Raw genomic sequence first — 21,910 nt, forward strand, 5'->3', positions numbered from 1 at the left:
TTTACATTTATACATGAATATCACATGTTTTTTTAGGTGTTTATTTATTGATTTAAATTTCATCAAATTTACACTTATCAATTTATTTCCTTAGCGCAGTATATTTTTCCTTTGTTGATTGCATTTATTTTTTATTAAACAGATTTTTTTTTTCGTGTTTAGCCATACTCAGCTTAATTCTGCATGTTTTTTTTTTTCCTTTAGTATGCCAATATCCTGTTTAATGTTTGTGCGTCAGTTGAGTTCTAGCATACAAAACAGCACCTGAGACAACATACCTTCATAGACGTGAGTCATATGTTCCTACACATTTTTGTCAACTTATCTTAACAGCAAACAGGCCGGTGCTGAAGGTTAACAAACATAGTTCTACATTGTCAGCTGTGCATACTGCAACTCTGCCGGGTCTGAGGAGAAACAAACTGTCTGTTGACCAACAAAAGCTTCAGTTTGTTCTGCACACTGCTAAGTGAGATGTGAACAAGCCTGTCATCTCACCCTTCTCAATGTTGAACTCACAAGTGGATGGAAAAGGTGAGCGATGCTGATGACAAGGTCCTTCAAATATACTAGAAAAGGTGTTTCTGCTGTATAAACATCACAGGAGTTCATTGGCTGGATGGCATGCATACAGCACTGGAGTCACACTGACCTATTGAACCCTTTCAACAAGTGTGACTGCTTCGTGTTACCAGTTTTTTTTATTTAATTTAAAAGCAAATTGAATTACAGAAAATCCCTCTGTGGCAAAGGCTACTTTAGAAGACCAAGAGGGGAATCATTGGGCCAAATCCTCAAAAGGGATACGCAGGCGGAACTGCTGTTCAGCCTGCGTATCCCTGTGCCTATCTTTGGAACTGATCCTCAGAAGCAGTTTTCCAAAGATAGGCAGAAGATCCGACATCTGTAAGAAACTTACACTGTCGGATCTTAGGATGCAGTACCGCATCCGCCGCTGGGGGCATTTCGTGTCGAAATGCCGCCTAGCGTATGCAAATGAGGACTTACGGAGATCCACAAAGCTTTTCAGCTTTGTGTTTTCTGCGTAAGTTTACGTTTGCATACGTAAAATTAGTTCTGCTTTTACAAAGTGTAAACTAGTTACACCTTGTAAAAACAGACCTTTTTTTCGATCGCCACAATTTTTTTAAAATTTTGAATTTTTTTTTCGGCGCATAACTTTTTTTTTACCCGACGCAACTTTATTGTCCCGTTGCAATCCACAAAGCCCGGCGTAACGTAATTTCGCGCGCTTCCCGTCGGGAAAATGACGTCACGAGCATGCGCAGTACGGCCGGCGCGGGAGCACGCCTCATTTAAATTGTCATCGCCCCCTGGAGAAGAGGACCGCCTTGCGCCGGGAGAATTTAAGTTACACGGCCTGAAATTTCTAGGTAAGTGCTTTGTGGATCGGGCACTTAGGTAGAAATTTTAAGGCAGTGTAACTTAAATGGGAAAAGATAAGTTAGGCAGGATCTTTGAGGATTTGGCCCCTTGTTTTTTCTTTATTAAATAGTAAAGTTCACAGATGTGTGAGGATATCCTTGGTTCAACACCCAACCAACACCACCATGCCTGCATTCTGGGCACTTCAAGGTGGACTGATCTCCTGTCTAAGCCCCTCAACACTCCATATTAGAAAAAAACATGGACTTTCATTACTCTACACATGATAGGTTGAAAGTGAATACCGGTTCATTTAATCAGGCAGAAAGCTATTTTTTTCCCCAAACATTTTACTTTTACTTAACAATTATGAGGGGTTTAATGTTTCTTATAGAGATTTTTAGGGTACCATAGTTTGGTGCCGTTGCACGGGCATACGCAATTTTAAAGCGTGACATGTTAGGTATATATTTACTCAGCATAACATCACCTTTCATATTTTACCAAACAAAATTGGTATTATTTTGTTTTTGTGTGTGCTAAAAACTGTTTCTTTCCAAAGACTTGTGTTTAAAAAAATGCTGTGAAAATACAGTGTGACATAAAAAATTGCAAACGCCCACTATTTTATTCTCCAGGGCCTCGGCTTAAAAATAATGGCCCAAAATCACAAAGCACTTACGCCGACGTATAACAAGTTATGCTGACGTAAGTGCAAATGTGCGCCGTCGTATCTGTGCGCCAGACCCACAAACAGATATGCACCTAAAATCAGGCTACACCCCGCCGACGTAGCTTGCTTACGCCGGCGTAGGGTGGGCGCACATTTAGGCTGGGTGCATGTGCCGCTTCCATTGATTAGCCATTCAAACATGCAAATGAGGGAAATACGGCGATTCACGAACCTGCGTGCGCCCGACGCAGGCTACGCGCGGTGCGCGTAAAGTTATTCCCCATAAAGGAGGTGCAACCCAGCAGCAGACATGCAAAGGTCTGCACCAGGGAACACAAGCCGGCGTATTTTACGTTGGACGTGTGTCTGGCTGGGCGTAGGTTACATTCACGTCGTACGCAGTGATCCGGCGTAGTTTAGGCAGTTGTTTCTACGTGGTTGTGAGCAGGCGCAGGAGGATGCGTCCACGTCACCGCACATGCGCAGTTCGTGATACGTATCTGTCTGGCGCTCGGCCCATCATTTGCATGGGGTCACGCCTCATTTGCATGGGTCAAGCCCACTTCCACCTACGCCGGCGTACGCTTTCAAATCCCACGCCACGCTGGCGCAGCGTTGGGAGCACTGGTTTGCTGAATGCATTGCTTGCCTCTCTGCGCTGCATTGGCGTAGCGTACATTGATTACTCTACGGCGGCGTAATGTGCGCCCACACTCTGTGAATCTGGGCCATAATGTCTGGGGGTTCTAAGTAATTTTCTAGCAAACAAATTATGATTCTATATATGTAGAACAGACATTTCAGAAGTGGGCCAGTAGAGAAGTATTTAAAGTGGTTGCTAACTTCTGAAATGAACAATTAACAAAGCATATCCTTATATAGTGTGAAACAGCCTCAATACAAAGCACCTAGCATGATTTCTGCTCTCTCATTCTTCTGCTATCTGCATGCGCCTATGCCCACTTCACCAGTCAGCATACCTCTGTTACATCACTCCCAGTAACAGAATGGAGTCTCGCCAAAGCACAAAGTGCATACCTCATGTGTGCTCCACCAAAGCGGAGGTCCGGTTAAAAAAAAAAAAAATGAAAGTCTGCAGCTACTAACACTGTAGATGCTGACTTTTAATAAGGACACTTACCTGTCCAGGGTGCCGTGATGATGACAGCCGAAGCCGAGCAATCGCTCGGGACTCGGCTGCCTCGCCGCCATCCTACCGCCGCCATCCTACTGCGCATGCAAGGGCCGCGTGGCGCTACGTGAACGTGCGATGTCTCCTGGGACATACACAAGGTCCCAGAAGACACCGCTCCCCCACCGCTTTAACCCTTCTCGTTCTGTACCAAATGACCAGGTGTTATGTCTCTGTTAAGCTAGTCTGCTCCCAGTGACTAATGGAGACAGACAGCTAGGGAGGGAACAGAACACCAAACCCCCTCACTATCGGAGGACCCGTTATCTATTCAGGTACCACACCAACAACTGGTTGCTGTTCTTCTTTACAGTTACCCATAGATACTTCCTTGCAAATTATCCTTTTGTTGTAGTGATGTTTCACAGACTCCAATGTGCTAATTTTGACCGTGGTTCCTTAGAGCAGTGTTTCTCAACTCCAGTCCCCATGGCGCCCTAACAGGTCATGTTTTCAGGCTTTCGATTATTTTGCACAGGTGATTTGATCAGTTTTACTGAACTTTTGGCAGAACATGTACAACATGCAACGTCCTTTCCTTAACTAAACCTAAAGCATCTTTGTGAAAGAACTAACCTGGAGATAGGAGAAAAGGAGTTCATGTGTTTGGCAGTATTCTGATTGATCCCCATTCCAACAAGCTTCTCAAGAAATAATCCTGAGTCTCTGTGCGTGCATCCCTAGCCCGTTCTAGGTTTCCATGTTTGTTCTAGGGGCCCATCCCCAAGGATCCGAGCCTCTGGCTTTTATATCACCTAAGGGGGAGGCTGGACCCCTGAGGAAAACCTGCAAACACACAAGGAGAGGTGGCACAAACATTACAACTTTCCCTCTTGACCTGGGCAGCCAGGTAGACTGACTAACCACTAGTAGAAAACCTGCCTGCAGATCCCCTCCCCCCCCTCTCTATTGCAAGCCATCCCAGCTGCGAACATTGCACATACAGAAAGTACAAAAGTGCAACTGTACATAGAGAGACACATACTGTATACGGTACAAAATAGGAAAATATATAACTGAACAAATAGGCAAGTGTAACAGGCAGTTCACGCATAGAAGTCAGGCTCAGGCAGATGATTGGGTTGCCTGGTGGTGGGGTGTCTTCCAACAATGCAGTGGACAGTAGGGTATAGATGACTGGGTTTGATGAGCTTCACTATGACCAGGGCCGTTTGAAGGAATTTGGGGGCCCCAAGCAAAATGTGGGCCCCCAAGTACCCTTCCCCGCACGCAAAGCCTACGTTAGGGCTACACTAATTTTATTCCTCCCCCCCTCCCTAGTTCCTATGTTTTTCTATTCTTACCTCCCCTTCTTCCCTGTAGGCAGCCGCTATAGCATGGCGGAGCTCCTCTTCCTCCTGTCAGTCCAGTGTTACATCATTATGGGTCCCCAGTCCCCTATCAGATAGTACCCGGGCCGGCCGGGTACTGCGCAGTACAGGAGATTCAGTTTCCTGTGAGCACTCAGTGTGCACTTCCTGTCAGTCCGGCCGGGAACAGGAAATTGAATCTCCTGTACCACACGCGGTACCTGGCCGGACTGACAGGACTCCAGGAGAAAGAAAGAGGAGCTCGGCCACACTACAGCCTGGGAAGGGGAAGTTGGGGTCCCCAGGCCAGCTCGGGGCCCCAAGCAATTGTTTGTTTTGCCCGTCCTGTAGCGACGGCCTGACTTTGACCATGTAGATATGCCGACTGATGTTGAACTCTTGCTTTACATCTGCTTTGTGTCTTATTGTCAAACAATGACAGTTTACATTTTTTTATTAAAAGTTAGACATGTCTATGAACCTAACCAGAAATGGAAACTTTTTAAACTATTAACTTTTCAGATACTTAATGTCTCAATCAGTTTGTCCCAAGATAAAGCATTACTTTCCTGCCAGCAAATCAAGTTGCTTTCATAACTCTGTTACAACACGTCTGGAAAAGACCATATTGTATAGGTATATTTTCCATAGAAAGGAAGACCTGAAGTGAATGATATCATTATAAACTTTAATCAAAGTTAAAAGCGTAGTAGTTGGATTCACGTACACTGTCTGGCTTGTGCGTTTCCCCCCTACACAGATTTCTTATGTCATTGCAACAAAATGTGGAAGCTAAAGCACAGGTGAGGGCCTAAATATAGTATTTATTTCCCTGTACATTTTAAGATGTTCCTGAAAGCAATGGCAATTTTTTTTAAATATATAATGCCTGTCTCTGTGTCTGTAACAGAGGATTGCCAATGCACCAGATAGCAGACATTTCAGTGTGCTATGTAGCTAATCATAGCGACTCTGGGAGTCAGATTCAACCTTCACAGAAGAGCATTGAAAGCCTGTCACACATCATTATGGTGAATGACCACTATAACCTTTAGGTCCTTAGTCAGAAAGCAACGGCAAATACAAAGGTTTTTTGTGGGGCCTTGCCTGCTTTGGGACCTAAGTAAAGCACTTTCATAGCATTCTTTATTCCTTTTCTGTTCTGTAGGGGAGCTTCTTTAAAACCTATTGAAAAAGTACCTCTAATACATTTTATTTATAGTTAACAACCCAAGAGTAGAATAGTTGCAGCATACAATATCAAGGGAACTGTGCAGATTTCACTCCCTGTCAGCTCAGTGGAAACCTCTACTGTGAGAACATACAGGCTGCCATTGCTAATTCTTCTGCTTCTGTAAATACTAGATCCTTTACTTTCCTGCTAATCAAATTGTTTTAAAGGAAAAAGGTGGACTGCCATTGCTGAGCTCTCCTTTACAAACAATACTGGTTGCCTGGCTGCCTTGTAGATCCAAAGGTTTTCAGTCAATAGCCCAGAAAGTATTTCCTCAGACAGCAATATCTACAAGCTTGTGAGTCAGGCAGTATTGTAGCTACGCACAGAAAGCCCAAAAGGAGCACCAGACCAATAGGCCGAAAGTCCAAAAACGTTAAATTTGTTTGCGGAGTTTGTTTAGAAGCACATTATAAAACAGATGCCCATGTAGATGTCCTAGTAGGACGAAACGCGTCGTACAAGGTTCATTGCTCCCCACATTGCTTTTTAACCATGATCACTTTTAACTCATGTATTTTGGTTTTTATAATAAATCTACTTTTTTTGACCTGCACTATTTGAGCCTATTTATCTCTACATACCCTGCTCGGATGTGAGTCTTTTTGGCTTTCCAATTTGGTCATTGGCGTTTCCAGTTTGGTTGAGATCCACGCGACACCACCAGAGATCCTGGACTCCTTCTATCGTTTGGGCGATTCACCCATCCTGATATCCATACTATACTGAATCGCTGTCGCTGACACTCGGGTTTACCAGTCTCGGTAAGAGTATCCATTCTTATCTATTAGTGAAGATATACCATCCTTGACGTCCCATACACCAGCTCTTCATATTCATTTACCTGAGGATCACCACTTGTTTTTTGTGGACTGTGATTTTGTTTCTTTCTTCAAGAGTTCATTCATGACATTGGACTAGTTGTATATTTCACCATATGGGACTTTTTGATTTTATTAGGTTTGAATGTTCATTATAAAAAAAATGTGTACACTTTTCACAGTTCTACAGTTTCTAGCGCTACATTTTCACCCATTTTCCATTTGAATATTTGTCACATTCTTATGTAGCAGCTCTTTATAATTTTTACATATTTGTGTGTTGTTCGATTTCCTTTAATAGTTAGCACAGTATTTTTTCTTATTTCCACATTATAAAACAGCCAACATATTTCAAGGGCTTAAAGGTGTCTCTCTTCCTCAGGACTCAGATAATTAGGTAGATTCAGGTACGTTGGCGTAACTTTGCGGCGGCGTAGCTTAAGGAATTTAAGCTACGCCGCCGTAAGTTAGCGAGGCAAGTACATGATTCACAATGTACTTGCCTGCTAAGTTACGTCGGCAGAGCCTAAATCGGCGGGCGTAAGGGCGCCTAATTCAAATGTGTTTGTGGAGGGCGTGTTTTATGTTAATGGCACTTGACCTCACGTTATTTACGTTTTCTTTCACTGCGCATGCGCCTACATTTCCCAGTGTGCATTGCGGCTAAGTACGCCGCACGGGCCTATTGATTTTGACGTGGACGTAAACATCGTAAATCACGATTCACGGACGACTTACGCAAACAACGTAAAAAATTTGATTTTCGACGCGGGAACGGCGGCCATACTTGCCATTACTATTCCAATAGGGCCTAGCTCTAACTTTACGTGGCCTATCTCTTACGTAAACGGCGTAAAAGTACTGCGTCGGCCGGGCGTACGTTCGTGAACCGGCGTATCTCCTCATTTACATATTCTATGCCGACCGCAATGGAAGCGCCACCTAGCGGCTATCCAAAATATTGCAATCTAAGATAGGACAGCGCAAGCCGTCGTATCTTAGATATGTTTAAGCGTATCTCTGTTTGAGCATACGCTTAAACATACGTCGGCATAGATTCTGAGTTAGGTCGGCTTATCTACTGAAAAGTTGGCCTAACTCTTTCTGAATCTACCTAATAGTAAACACCTGGGAAGACTCAAAATTCACCACCACAATTGATTGTTTAATGAACAAAAAAAAATTACACAGGGTCCAGGTCAGGGGCATTCTGCTGCTATTTTGCTTCTAGCCACTGTGTCATTATTTTTCATCAAACAATTAATTGTGGTGATTTTGTTCTGACATTTTAAGGCCTCTCGGGTTTATATAATATCTGATCTCTGAAGAATGGGGATTATGTTCAGCACCCAAACCATGTTGGTTGTTTTGTAATGTATTGCTGAAGAAACTCCAATAATAAAAAAAAATTGGAGTCTTAGCTCATTGGTCTGTTGCTGTGTTTGGAATTTCAGTATGTAGCTTGCAAATTTGAAGTCTCCTGACTCCTGTTATAGGGGCACTATGGGCCAGATTCTCGTAGAATTACGTTGCTCCACGGCAGCGTAACGTATGTGATTTACGTTACACCGCCGCAGGTTTACAGCGTAAGTGCCTGATTCTCAGAACTCTTACCTGTAAACTTATGGCGGTGTATTGTAAATGCGCTCAGTGCAAGGCCGCCCAATTCAAATGGGGCGGGCGCCATTTAAATTAGGCGCGTTCCCGCGCCGAAGGTACTGCGCATGCTCCGTCGGGAACGATGGCCATACTTAACATGGCTTAGGACAACTAGGGCTCAGCCCTAATTTTATGCAGCGTAACTCGACGGAAACGACGTAAAGTTAGACCAACGGGCAGCGCGGACGTTGGTGGATCGCCGTAACTATTCATTTGCATATTCTACACCGACCGCAATGGCCTCGCCACCTAGCGGCCGGCCTAGAATTGCATCCTTAAGATCCGACAGTGTAATTCAATTACACCTGTCGGATCTTAGGGCTAGCTATGCGTAACTGATTCTATGAATCAGTCGCATAGTTTGGACGGCCCTAACACAGAGATACGACGGCGTATCAGGAGATACGCCGTCGTATCTCTTTTGTGAATCTGGCCCTATGTTTGTGTATAAGGGCATCCTCACAGGAGCCACTGCACTCTATAAGAATTTGTTTGAAGGTCTCCAATCTTGATCCATTGAGGAGTCAAATCCAGTGCCTCATTTATACATATTTCAGTCAGTACTGAGGCCCTCGACAGTCGGGCAACTTGCATTGTCAAAAAAAGGACAGCTACAGGCAACGATAATTTACAGAAGTATCGGAAGCACATTTTGATATGTAAACTAGACATTATTCTATGTACTGGACAGAGTGACTAAAAATACAAGCTGTGTCTGATTCCAATGTTTGTACTATGATCTCTAATCTTTTGGGGATCCCACTCTCTGTCTGTATTCTCTAGGGGAATACAATAGGCACCCATTTTAACAGAAGCGTCCAAAGCATGCAGTTTTAAGAGAAACATGGCTATTGCAAGTATTGGTCAATAACTAATTAACTACAGCTGTGATGTTTGATTCACTACTAAAGCTAATAATAGTTATATGTGCTGTCCAAGAACTGACTGGATTAATAAAATTATCAATTATAGGCAACAGCTGCCTTGGGATTTGGCATCTGATTTGCTGTAGATGTGGAAAGGTCACCTGGATGTTGTAAAATAGCTTCTTTCTCACACTGACAATAAAGAATTTATATTTTATAACACACAATAAATATTTCTTCAAGTCACGTTCTGTGTCTGGGATTTATGTCTTTCATTTGACTTTACATCTTTCACTTGATCAAACATCAAGCTGAATTCACACTGGAATTAATTAAAAGTGTGAACTACTAGTGAGCATGGCATTCCAATTCACATGGGTACATGGCCACCTGCTATTAGGGTTTTCCATTCTGGTATTCATCTTCAGCACCTGGTTGCCATAACTGTTAAATCTATATAGATGCCGGTTTCCTTATCCTCTAGTGACCCTAAAGGCTGGGTTCACGATACTTTATTGCAGCAGTGAGCAAAATTGTGCATTGTGTGCATTGGTGTGTTGCAGGGTCATTCATTTCTAATGGCACCCTAAAGCACCTTGCCAGTGCAAGCGCAGGAAATGCACAGTAATGCACTAAAGTGTTGTAGTGCGCTTCATTACAAAAATACCACATGCCCCTTTTTGGTGTGTCAAATGAATGGGCTGCTTTTATGTAACGCCAGTTATTTTGTGAAATAATGCATCCTAAGACACATTTGAGAATGAACCCCAACTGTGTGAGTCCAATCCTAATGTAAAAGTATAAATAGAGCTTGTGTACCATGGATCTCCACTGAGCCAGCTACACCCACACACAGGGAAGCATGGCAGGAAAGACTTATATAAACTTGTGACAAGAGACTAAAGTTCCACCAAGAATAGTGGCGGTGCATCCATAGAGGGTGCCGGAGCGCCCCCCCCCCTATCGCTCTCGCACCGCCACTGTATAGAATACACAGATTAATGCATTGCATGAATCTGTGTATTGCCACTGCCGCCGGCTATTCAGATGGCCGGCCCCCTGGTGAGCTGGTTGGCTGTGGAAGTGCCTAACAGAGCCAGTGGCTCTGATAGGCTTTCCGATTACAGCCCTCCAGCTTCCAGATGCTTATCCAAGGGACGCAGGGGGGGTGCGTTCCTTGGATAAGACTGACAGGCATCTCAGCCAATCAGGTTCACTGGTTCTGATTGGCTGAAGCATCATCAAGGGCGGGAGAAAACATCGAGGGATGGTAGAAGCAGGATGGCTGACCCCAGAAAGGTAAGTGCCAGGCGGGGGGGGGGGGGGGAGGCATTTTACAAGGCCCAGTGGCTAAAATTGATGGGCACAGTGGTGACAATTGCTGGGCACAATGGCTACAATATTGCTGGGCACAGTGGCGAAAATTGATGTGCACAGTGGCTTCAATTGCTGGGCACAGTGGCTACAATTGCTGGGCACAATGGCGAAAATTGGTGGACACAGTGGCGACAATTGCTGGGCACAGTGGCGACAATTGCTTGGCACAGTAGTGACAATTGATGGCACAGTGGTGACAATTGATGGCACAGTGGCGACAATTGCTGGGCACAGTGGCGACAATTGCTGGGCACAGTGGTGACAATTGATGGGCACAGTGGCGACAATTGCTGGGCACAGTGGTGACAATTAATGGCACAGTGGCTGCGTTTGATGGCATGGCATAGTGGTGACAATTGCTGGGCACAGTGGTCACAATTGATGGCACAGTGGTAACAATTGATGGCACAGTGGTAACAATTGATGGTACAGTGGCTGCGTTTGATGGCATGGCACAGTGGCTGCATTTGATGGCATGGCACAGTGGCGACAATTGATGGCACAGTGGCTGCATTTGATGGGCACAGTGGCTGCCTTTGATGGGCACAGTGGTTGCAATTGATGGGCACAGTAGCTGCGTTTGATGGGCACAGTGAGGCTGCAATTGTTTTTTTTTTTTTCGTTTGTTTGCGCCCCCCCAAAAATGTTGAGCACCAGCCGCCACTGACCAATAACCACTGTGAAATGCTTTATGAATCTGTCTATTCGATATCATATACAGTAAATATAATGTAAAGGTCTGATACATAGTGACTTTGTGATTTTAACAGTTTCTGAGTAATATGGCCACAACTTTACATAGTTGCAGCCAGCTGCCTAGGTATAGCCATCTTCCATAGAGAATTGTGTAGTTAAAAAGGGATCACTGGTCTGGCTAGTGTGCCTAGTAACACTTCCTTATAAACCAGTGTGAGTGCAAACCAGTGAGGGTGTGGGGAGGGTGGAGGAGTGGACCCAAGCATGGTTCAATTGGTTCAATTATAACTAAGTGTGAGTGCACCTTAGTTAAGGACTAAGGACATGAAACTGGCCCTCCTACATCACCCTATTTCTGTCCATCTCCCACATGAGCAGAAACTTGTCATGTATTCATGGCCACTAAACAGTCGATAGCCAGAGCATGAAAAAGCCTTCTTTATCTTTTCAGGCAGTCAATGACCACATGAATGCGTTATTGATTAATGAAAAAAAAAAAATGACCAGTTGTTTGAAGACAATTCTCCTGACACTATGGTGTGGGCATGCATTTTTCTGTTACCTTATTCTTAAAGCCCAATAAAGGATTTGAAAAGAAAATGGAGGCTGTTATTTAATTTATATCTGAATGATTATGTACATTTATAAATATGTATTTTTGTGATACCAACTGGGCTTTAAATTATATAGCTTGTTTTGTTATAGCGCAGTGAACTACATTTTTCTGTGTAATAATGAACACCAAAGTACTGGCTAACATTAGCATTTTTAATGATGACTTTGTTCATTCCATCCCTTGTTTCTCAATTGTATCTACAGGAACTAAAAGGGTGACTTTTATTGGGTGTATACAATATACAGTACATGAGCAGACTACATAACAAAATTGTGTCTGTAGTCCTTACCTTTAATTATACCAAATAGATTTATGTGCGCCTCTAGCAACAAAATCAATTTGCACCATATAATTTTCCCCTTCGTTTCTGTAAACCAACGCCCCCCTATCTTCTGTGTTTTGGAATCTTGTTTTATTACAGACATAAAACAGGCAACGGAAATTTTAACTCCTCTACTTTTAACATGTGACATTTAGTATTCCACTCTGGTGTTGGGATTATAAAGCATGCAACAGGTAATAGCTTTTGTGATTTGTGACTTATTAACCTGCACGGATAATTTGTAGGGTGTTTGAGAAAATTCCTTTAACAAACCATACGAACAGTCTGTAACCTACAGAATTTATGTATTTACCATTGTTGTATACAGGGAGTGCAGAATTATTAGGCTAATGAGTATTTTGACCACATCATCCTCTTTATGCATGTTGTCTTACTCCAAGCTGTATAGGCTCGAAAGCCTACTACCAATTAAGCATATTAGGTGATGTGCATCTCTGTAATGAGAAGGTGTGTGGTCTAATGACATCAACACCCTATATCAGGTGTGCATAATTATTAGTCAACTTCCTTTCCTTTGGCAAAATGGGTCAAGAGAAGGACTTGACAGGCTCAGAAAAGTCAAAAATAGTGAGATATCTTGCAGAGGGATGCAGCACTCTTAAAAATTGCAAAGCTTCTGAAGCGTGATCATCGAACAATCAAGCGTTTCATTCAAAATAGTCAACAGGGTTGCAAGAAGCGTGTGGAAAAACCAAGGCGCAAAATAACTGCCCATGAACTGAGAAAAGTCAAGCGTGCAGCTGCCAAGATGCCACTTGCCACCAGTTTGGCCATATTTCAGAGCTGCAACATCACTGGAGTGCCCAAAAGCACAAGGTGTGCAATACTCAGAGACATGGCCAAGGTAAGAAAGGCTGAAAGACGACCATCACTGAACAAGACACACAAGCTGAAACGTCAAGACTGGGCCAAGAAATATCTCAAGACTGATTTTTCTAAGGTTTTATGGACTTATGAAATGAGAGTGAGTCTTGATGGGCCAGATGGATGGGCCCGTGGCTGGATTGGTAAAGGGCAGAGAGCTCCAGTCCGACTCAGACGCCAGCAAGGTGGAGGTGGAGTACTGGTTCGGGCTGGTATCATCAAAGATGAGCTTGTGGGGCCTTTTCGGGTTGAGGATGGAGTCAAGCTCAACTCCCAGTCCTACTGCCATTTTCTGGAAGACACCTTCTTCAAGCAGTGGTACAGGAAGAAGTCTGCATCCTTCAAGAAAAACATGATTTTCATGCAGGACAATGCTCCATCACACGCGTCCAAGTACTCCACAGCGTGGCTGGCAAGAAAGGGTATAAAAGAAGAAAAACGAATGACATGGCCTCCTTGTTCACCTGATCTGAACCCCATTGAGAACATGTGGTCCATCATCAAATGTGAGATTTACAAGGAGGGAAAACAGTACACCTCTCTGAACAGTGTCTGGGAGGCTGTGGTTGCTGCTGCACGCAATGTTGATGATGAACAGATCGAAACACTGACAGAATCCATGGATGGCAGGCTTTTGAGTGTCCTTGCAAAGAAAGGTGGCTATATTGGTCACTGATTTGTTTTTGTTTTGTTTTTGAATGTCAGAAATGTATATTTGTGAATGTTGAGATGTTATATTGGTTTCACTGGTAAAAATAAATAATTGAAATGGGTATTTTTTTTTTTTTGTTAAGTTGCCTAATAATTATGCACAGTAATAGTCACCTGCACACACAGATATCCCCCTAAAATAGCTAAAACTAAAAACAAACTAAAAACTACTTCCAAAAATATTCAGCTTTGATATTAATGAGTATTTTGGGTTCATTGAGAACATGGTTGTTGTTCAATAATAAAATTAATCCTCAAAAATACAACTTGCCTAATAATTCTGCACTCCCTGTACAGTATAAATGCCAGTATATTACCATGTAAATAGTTATCATTTGTCTTGGCATGTCCTTTCTATATTTCTCCCCCCATTGTCCTTCCACCACCTCCCTCCCCTCCACAATGGCAGTGTGTACTGCTGGGGGGGGGGGGGTATTCATCCCCACTTCTTCTCACTTGCTATGGGCAGCTGGCAGGTGTGGCAAACCAAAACTTTCATGCTCGCCTGGTAGTAGAGAGGGCACAGTGTTAGGGAACAGAAGACAGGTATTTTAACCACTTTCCTACCAGAGACATTTTTTTTATTTGTGTGTTTAAATGTTTTAAAATTTATTTTAGGCCCTAAGATTACTTAAAACTCCCAAGAAGACACTCTAACGAATAAAATGTTGGTAGCTCAATTTTTTTTATGGAACACAATATTAGCGCAACAGTTTATGAAACACAAAACCAAACACCAAGTTCACTACATAGACCACTTTTGTATTTATACATGTTGATCATATCCCCCTTAATCTTCTCAATCAATTCAATTCCTCTAATCTTTCCTCATAGCTGAGCTCCTCCATGCCTCTTATCAGTTTGGTTGCCCTTCTCTGCACTTTCTCCAGTTCCCCGATATCCTTTTTGATAACTGGTGCCCAAAACTGAACTGCATATTCCAGATGAGGTCTTAATAATGATTTGTACAGGGACAAAATTATATCTCTTTCTGGAGTCTATTACAGTTTTTCTCTATTGTTTTGGCTCATTTCTTGAAACAGAAATGACATTCTCAAAACTCTAAGATCATTTGGCAAAACAGTCTTACAGTTTAGCACAACACTATAACTCACGTGCAAAAGCTCATATCTCTCCCAAAACTGTTCACTCTTGCTTCAAAACCGTATTCATTTCCCATATAAAGAGTCAGTGCCCTCAAAATGGCAAATATTTTTCTCAATTGCTTTGGCTCATTTCTTGATACAGACCGGACGTTCTCAGCTCTCTTGGTACTTTTGCCAAAATAACCCGGATGGTTCGGCACAACACCATGGTTCACCTTCAAAAGTTCATATCTTTCCCAAAACAGTTCACTCATGTGTCAAAACTAAATTTCTTTCTCATTCAAATAGTAAGTGCCCCCAAAATGCTTCATCCCTTTGGCAATGTGTAAGCACTGCAAGTCAAAAGGTTTATCTCTATGTCAGAGGACCATTGAAATATCCCTCATGTCCACCTTTCAGTCTTAGCCCAGTCCTTCATTGACAATGGTTACTGTACAGTTTTTGTCTAGCTAACTGAATACAATTGTGTATAAAACTGAAAAAAAAGAAAAGATTTTAGGGTAAGAGTCGCCTCCAAGGTTTGACATCACACATTGCACTCATACTGCCAAGGAAAAATTACTTTACAGTATTGTAACCATTATCATTCACACACAAAGTACCGTATTTATCTGCGTATACCGCGCACTATTTTGCCCTGAAAATCAGGGCAAAATCGTGGGTGCGCGGTATATGCCGATACCCGCTTTCCCGCCACGAGTTTGAATACTGCGCCGGCATATACCGAGTGCAGTACACTCGTGTATCTTCGGGCAGAATTCGGCGCCTCTCGCACTGACGTCCTGAGCGTACAGGACGTCAGCGCGAGAGTTGCCGAGCCTGCCCGACGATACACGAGTGTACTGCGCTCGGTATATGTCGGCGCAGTATTCAAACTCGGCGCGGGAAACGAGCGGGGAGGACGCGAGGAATCCGCAGAAGGACGCCGAACCCGACGAAGAGGACACCTGAAGCCGCAGAAGGACGCCAGAACCGACGAAGAGGACACCCAAAGCCGCAGACGGACGCCAGACCCGACGAGGCCGCCGATGGACGCCGCGCAAGACACCAAAACTGTAAGTAAAAAAAAAACTTTTTTTCCACAGGATTCGGGGCATCTTTAGGGGTGTGCGGTATACGCGGGAGCGCGTTATACCGCGATAAACACGGTAACTTCCATACTTCAGAGTAAAAAGAAAATGTATACAGCATATTATATACGGAAATATAAATGCACAAACATGAAACAAGGAAAATTACATTTAGCCTACAATGCTGTAAATAAAGCTGGAGTTTTACAACTACTGTAACATCTCTTCACTGGTCGCTGTCCTCACCCTCCCTCTCCTGTCCACCGTCCTCACCCTCCTGCCCATCCACACGCTGCTGTCTGTCTGGCCACAGATTTTCGTCAACATCACAGCGTATATTCTCCCTTGCGATGCAACGAGGGAAGAAACGGCGTGCATGTTGCAACCATCCCCTACACTGATCTCCTGTAATATCCTCACAGGCAGCGTCCATTGTATGGATCAGGGACCTCTGATCTTGAGCCCGATGCTCATACACTCTCCACCTCCAAGCGGAGAAAAACTCCTCAATAGTATTGAGGAAAGGAGAGTAAGGTGGTAGGAACACCAAATACAAGTCCAAAGGAGAAAGAAGGTTTGCTTTTCAAGGTCCGAGACTATGGAACGCTTTACCAACCAGCGTTCGGTTGGAGGAAAACCACCTGACTTTCAGAAGACAGATTAAAACTCTGCTCTTTTGATGTCATGAGACACAAATCATCAAGCGCCCAGAGGCGATTCAGTTCGCATGTGCCGCGCTATATAAGTTTTTCATTCATTCATCCTTGGATGAGCAGTGAACCAGGCTCTGATAAGCGGGCCATGGTGAAAATTCACATTGCCCCATACAATTATATATTGTGGTAGGTGAGGCCCTATGAGACCTCTCTCATTTTCAGGGATCAAATCCAAATGAAGGTGGTCCAAGAAGATGAGGAGCTTCTGTGTATTGTATGGGCCAAGGCTGGGGATGTGAGTGGCCACACCATTCTCAGAAATGGCAGCACACATAGTTATGTTGCCCCTTCGCTGGCCTGGGACATCCACCGTGGCCCGGTGGCCAATAAAATTACGGCCACGTCTTCGGCCCTTGGCCAGGTTGAAGCCAGCCTCATCCACATACACGGGTATGTGAGAGGTCTCGTTTCCTTCCAGTGCCATTATTCTCTACAATAGAGTAAAAAAAGAAAACATCAAATCAGTCATACAGAAGAGTCATACACTACAGTTACAGACAGCTACATAGGAATGTTCTATGTTCCACAAGTTCAATATACTACTGGCCAGTATTCCAGTGGTTCCAAACCTGGGGTACATGTTCTTCTCAGAATTGGGGACCCAGTCGAATACTGGGGCCCGCCACAGCTTTAAATGTTCTGGGCCAACATGGTCCCGGAACCAGGAACACCGCGTGGCACGCGCACCCCTGTCTGGTAGGCCATCTCGCCAGGGGGCCGTGGTGTGTGGTCACCCTAAAGGTGGGTGCCACCTCAGGAAAAGAACCCCGCCTCAATGGCGTCTGCTCCAGAAGTACCCTCCCCCAGCATGCCCTGCGAGAGAAACTCCCTCCCGATTGGCTGCTGGCAAGAGGCACCCCAGCCTGGACTCCACTGTCGCCCCGGGGTGGTATGACACCCCAGCAACCACAGAATGGACCCGCAGCACAGCCCAGCTGAAACAGAGACCCTTTGTAAAATTGCAATCAGAATCAGAGTCAACTACACTCTGATTATCCCTTAACTTTTACAGTAATAGCACCGGTACTTGGAAGTACACAGGCGCTACATCTACAATATTTTTCTTGTCATTGTTAGTATCATACGTAACATCCCACTGAGGTAAGATACTGTTATACTGTAGGCCTATCACACACACTAAGTGAATATGTAAATGAATAAACATATTTGTTGCTCTATGCACAGTGTCCTGTCCTATACATTATATAATTCCATCATTGATTGTGAGGCCATGGTTGATGACATGGTCTATAATTGTGGCCCGAATTTCATCAGGGACAGCATGGTGTCTTCGTGCTCCTTGGCCTCTTCCCCCTATTCCACCACCACGCACCCTTACTCCTCCTCCTCTTCTTCTTCCTCGAGCAGACAGTTGCCATTGTTCATTTACTTGGCCAGGTGACACCATGATCAGAAATTGTACTGTTCCTGCATGGTCAAGCTCTATATATACATGTTTGGCAGCATTCACAATCATGGACAGCACTTGTCAGGTACAGTAACTAAACATACTGTTTGATTGGTCATCTGAGACCAACGCCAACTCCTCCTTCGTTAGTCAAGTTCTAGTTGCACCCGACTGTCAATTGCTGTAATCATTTTATCAAGTGTTCCAAGAGATTCATATATGGTATTCATGGTATGTTCCTGAATAATTTTGACAATTGAACAGCCTATTGTGCATGTGATGACTTAAACAATGAAATGACGCTGACACGTTTTGGAGAGAACGACCATTAGACTGAAGAAATGAGAATCAGTTTAGATCAACAAGATCTATTCAATTGGAAATTGTGCTTAATGTAGGCTACTTGTACTAAATTATTTGAAAGATGTACTGAGGAAGTGAGACATGTACTGAGACATTTGCAATTTGATGAAATGAATGAGAAATGCCATTCAGTTGTGAACAATTGCGAAGTGGTTTGGAGATTTGTCCATGTTGTTTTGAGAATGTCATTTCTGTTTCAAGAAATGAGCCAAAACAATGGAGAAAAACTGTAATACAAGAAAGGACTTTTCTCGCTGTGGAAACCACACCTTGGCATTGCATGCTATTATTAAGCTTATGATCTACCAGAACACCCAGATCCTTCTCCACCATTGATTCCCCCAGTTGTTCTTCCCCTAGTATATATGATGCATGCATATTCTTAGCCCCAAGTGCATAACTTTACATTTATTAACATTGAACCTAAGTTGGAGATGTCCTGTAAGGATGTTATTCCATTGCATAGCTTGATGTCATCTGCAACGACTGAAATGGTACTTTTTATCCCAGATCCAATATCATTTATATATTCTGTATATTAATTAGACATGTGCATTCGTTTTCGTCTGAATGCATTTTCGTCCGAATTTCAGTTATTTTCGTTATCGTTTTAACAAACGATAATGAAAGCACAGAAAGACTAAAGATCCGACATAAACAAATGCTTTATTTTTGTTTTCGTTGCGGTCGAATGTGCACAACCTTAACTATAAATATTATTCTACATAAAGAGAAAAGATTCAACATAGAGACAAAAGATTCGACATTATAGAGACATGAAGAAGAGTCGACATAGAGAGAAAAGATTTGACATAGAGAGAAAAGATTTGACATAGAGAGAAAAGATTCGACATAGAGAGACATGTAGATTCGACATAGAGAGACATGAAGATTCGACATAGAGAGAAAAGATTTGACATAGAGAGAAAAGATTCGACATAGAGAGACATGAAGATTCGACATAGAGAGAAAAGATTTGACATAGAGAGAAAAGATTCGACATAGAGAGACATGAAGATTCGACATAGAGAGACATGAAGATTCGACATAGAGAGACATGAAGAGTCGAAATGTTTTTTAGTTTTTTTTTAAAGATTCTGTTGAATATTCTTTTTTTTTTTTTCTTCTTAGAACATTCGACAGACACCATAAGCCTTCAATGACAGATTATACCTTAATTTGGATTTTCGGACGAATGCATTTTTTTAACGAAAAACGAAATAAATAAAAACGAATTTCGGGAGTAACTAAATACATTTATTTTTCGTACGAAAACGAAATTACGAAACAAAATATTTCAGTGTTCACATGTCTAATATTAATAAGTAATGGTCCCAACACTGAACCTTGGGGTACACCACTAACAACCCACAAATAGCAATAAAAATCCAACAGTTGCTCTAACCCTTTTCCACTCTAAATAAAGTAAAAGGTTTGGTTGGAGTTGAACTTAAATAATTTATTGCACGTGGCATGTCTAGAAATTGTCAGACCTGTATCTAGATGAGAGTGTTGTAGTGCCTTAAACTGTATGTGTAACTGAGAGGCTTTTTTTTTTAGTTTTGCATATAGTAGGCAAGGTTTAAAACCTCCGCCAGTTTATTTTTTTCCATCTGTGTACCATTGGAGAAGTTTCCATTCAGTTCCTTCCCTTCTGTTTACACCAGGGATTGTTGATCCAGGAAATATCCAATTGCCAATCTGATTAGGAAGAATCCAATCAGGAAGGATCCGATCAGGAAGTAAATCATTTTTCCTCTACTGTAACAAATTGAACCATGCTTTCAATAGATTTTTTTGCCTTTTCCTTGATCAATTGCGAGTATATGATTCTGTATATGTGGGTTTGCTACTTATTTACTCAATGTTATTTTTTAAATTCCTATTAACTGAACTAGATGGACATATGTCTTTTTTTTTTGTTAACCTAATTATATAAATATATAATTTCCTGCTCCATGAAATCTTTCCATTCTGCACATGCACTTTGTAAAGCACAAACAAAACAATCACATTGTTCAAAGTCATAACAAAGTCGCACTCTTACAAAGTTGCATACAAATCAGGAAGTTAGGCTCCATTCACACTTGTGCAACTTAAAAATCGCATGATTTCCATTATGACATTACCTGGCCTATTGATGTGGCTTTGACTCAACGTTGGTGCCATTTATATGCAATTTTGTAAGAGTGCGACTTTGTTATGACTTTGGCTTTGACCAATATGATCGTTTTGTTTGTGTTTTACAAAGTGCATGTGCCGCATGGAAAAAAAAATTTTCTTTGGTTTCTTTATTTTCTAACAAGTTCCAAATTTCAGAACGATTCAAATTAGAAACCGGTTGAAAATTGATCGATCAATTTGAATTCTGTGTAAAGAATAGCTGGTTGTTAAGAAGCAGGCTGGGAAGCCATCCACCACATCTTTAACAACCGATGACTCATCAGCTGTCAGCGGGTTTCCCCACTGACAGCTGAATGTGAAAAAAAGAATGGCAGCAATGAAAAATAATTGAAAAAACAAAATGGTATGGGGTCCCCTCCAAAATCCATGCCAGACCCTTATCCGAGCATGCATTGTGGCAGGTCAGGAAAGGGGGATGAGCGAATGCCCCCCTCGAACCATACCAGGCCACATACCCTCAACATGGGGGAGCTGCTTTGGGGCATGTTGATGGGGACAAATACCTTTCCACCACAACTCTGGCTCGTAGTTTGAGGGTTTTTGGGCAGAGGCTTATCAGAATATGAAAGCCCCCTTTTACCAAGGGGGCCCCCAGATACCACCCCCCATGTGAATGAGTAGGGTATCCCCTACTCATTCACCAAAAAAGTAAATAACAACACAAAAAAAGTCCCCCGGCTGTAGATCCCTTGTCAACCATGATGCCCACCACCAATCTGAAAAGAGAAAAAAAACTCCAGTCCCAACGTAGGCTCTGACAAATCTTAAATAATTAAGGGGCAGGCCACCTGGTGACATCACCTGTGCCACCCCCCCTTGTGACATCATCGACCAAGGGCATGCTGGGAGCCTTCATCAGGACCAGATGTTTTTTTTATTCTTTTTTTGGGTCGGCGGTGGGCATTGTGATTGACGATGGCTCTACACTGGTGGACATTTTTTTTTTTTTTAATAAAGGAATTTTCTACAATACATTTGTTTGGGCTGATGAGTAGGGGTATTTACCCCTACTCATTCGCATGGAGGGACCCTTTAATAAAGGGGGCTTCCATATTTCGATAAGTCCCCGCCCAAACCCCCAAACCATTGGCCAGGGGACAAGTTGCTTTGGGGGGCGGCAGAGTCCCCCTTGCCCCAAAGCACCCCCCTCCCTATGTTGAGGGCATGTGGCCTGGTATAGTTCAGCAGCTCACTCATCCCCCCCTTTCCTGACCTGCTGGGCTGCATGCTCAGATAAGTCTGGTATAATTTTTTTTGGGGGACCCAACGCCATTTTTTTTTTCATAGCCAGCATTCTTTTTTTTTTTACATTCTT

The sequence above is a fragment of the Rana temporaria genome, chromosome 3, assembly GCF_905171775.1.
Source record: "Rana temporaria chromosome 3, aRanTem1.1, whole genome shotgun sequence".
Classification (NCBI taxonomy): Eukaryota; Metazoa; Chordata; class Amphibia; order Anura; family Ranidae; genus Rana; species Rana temporaria.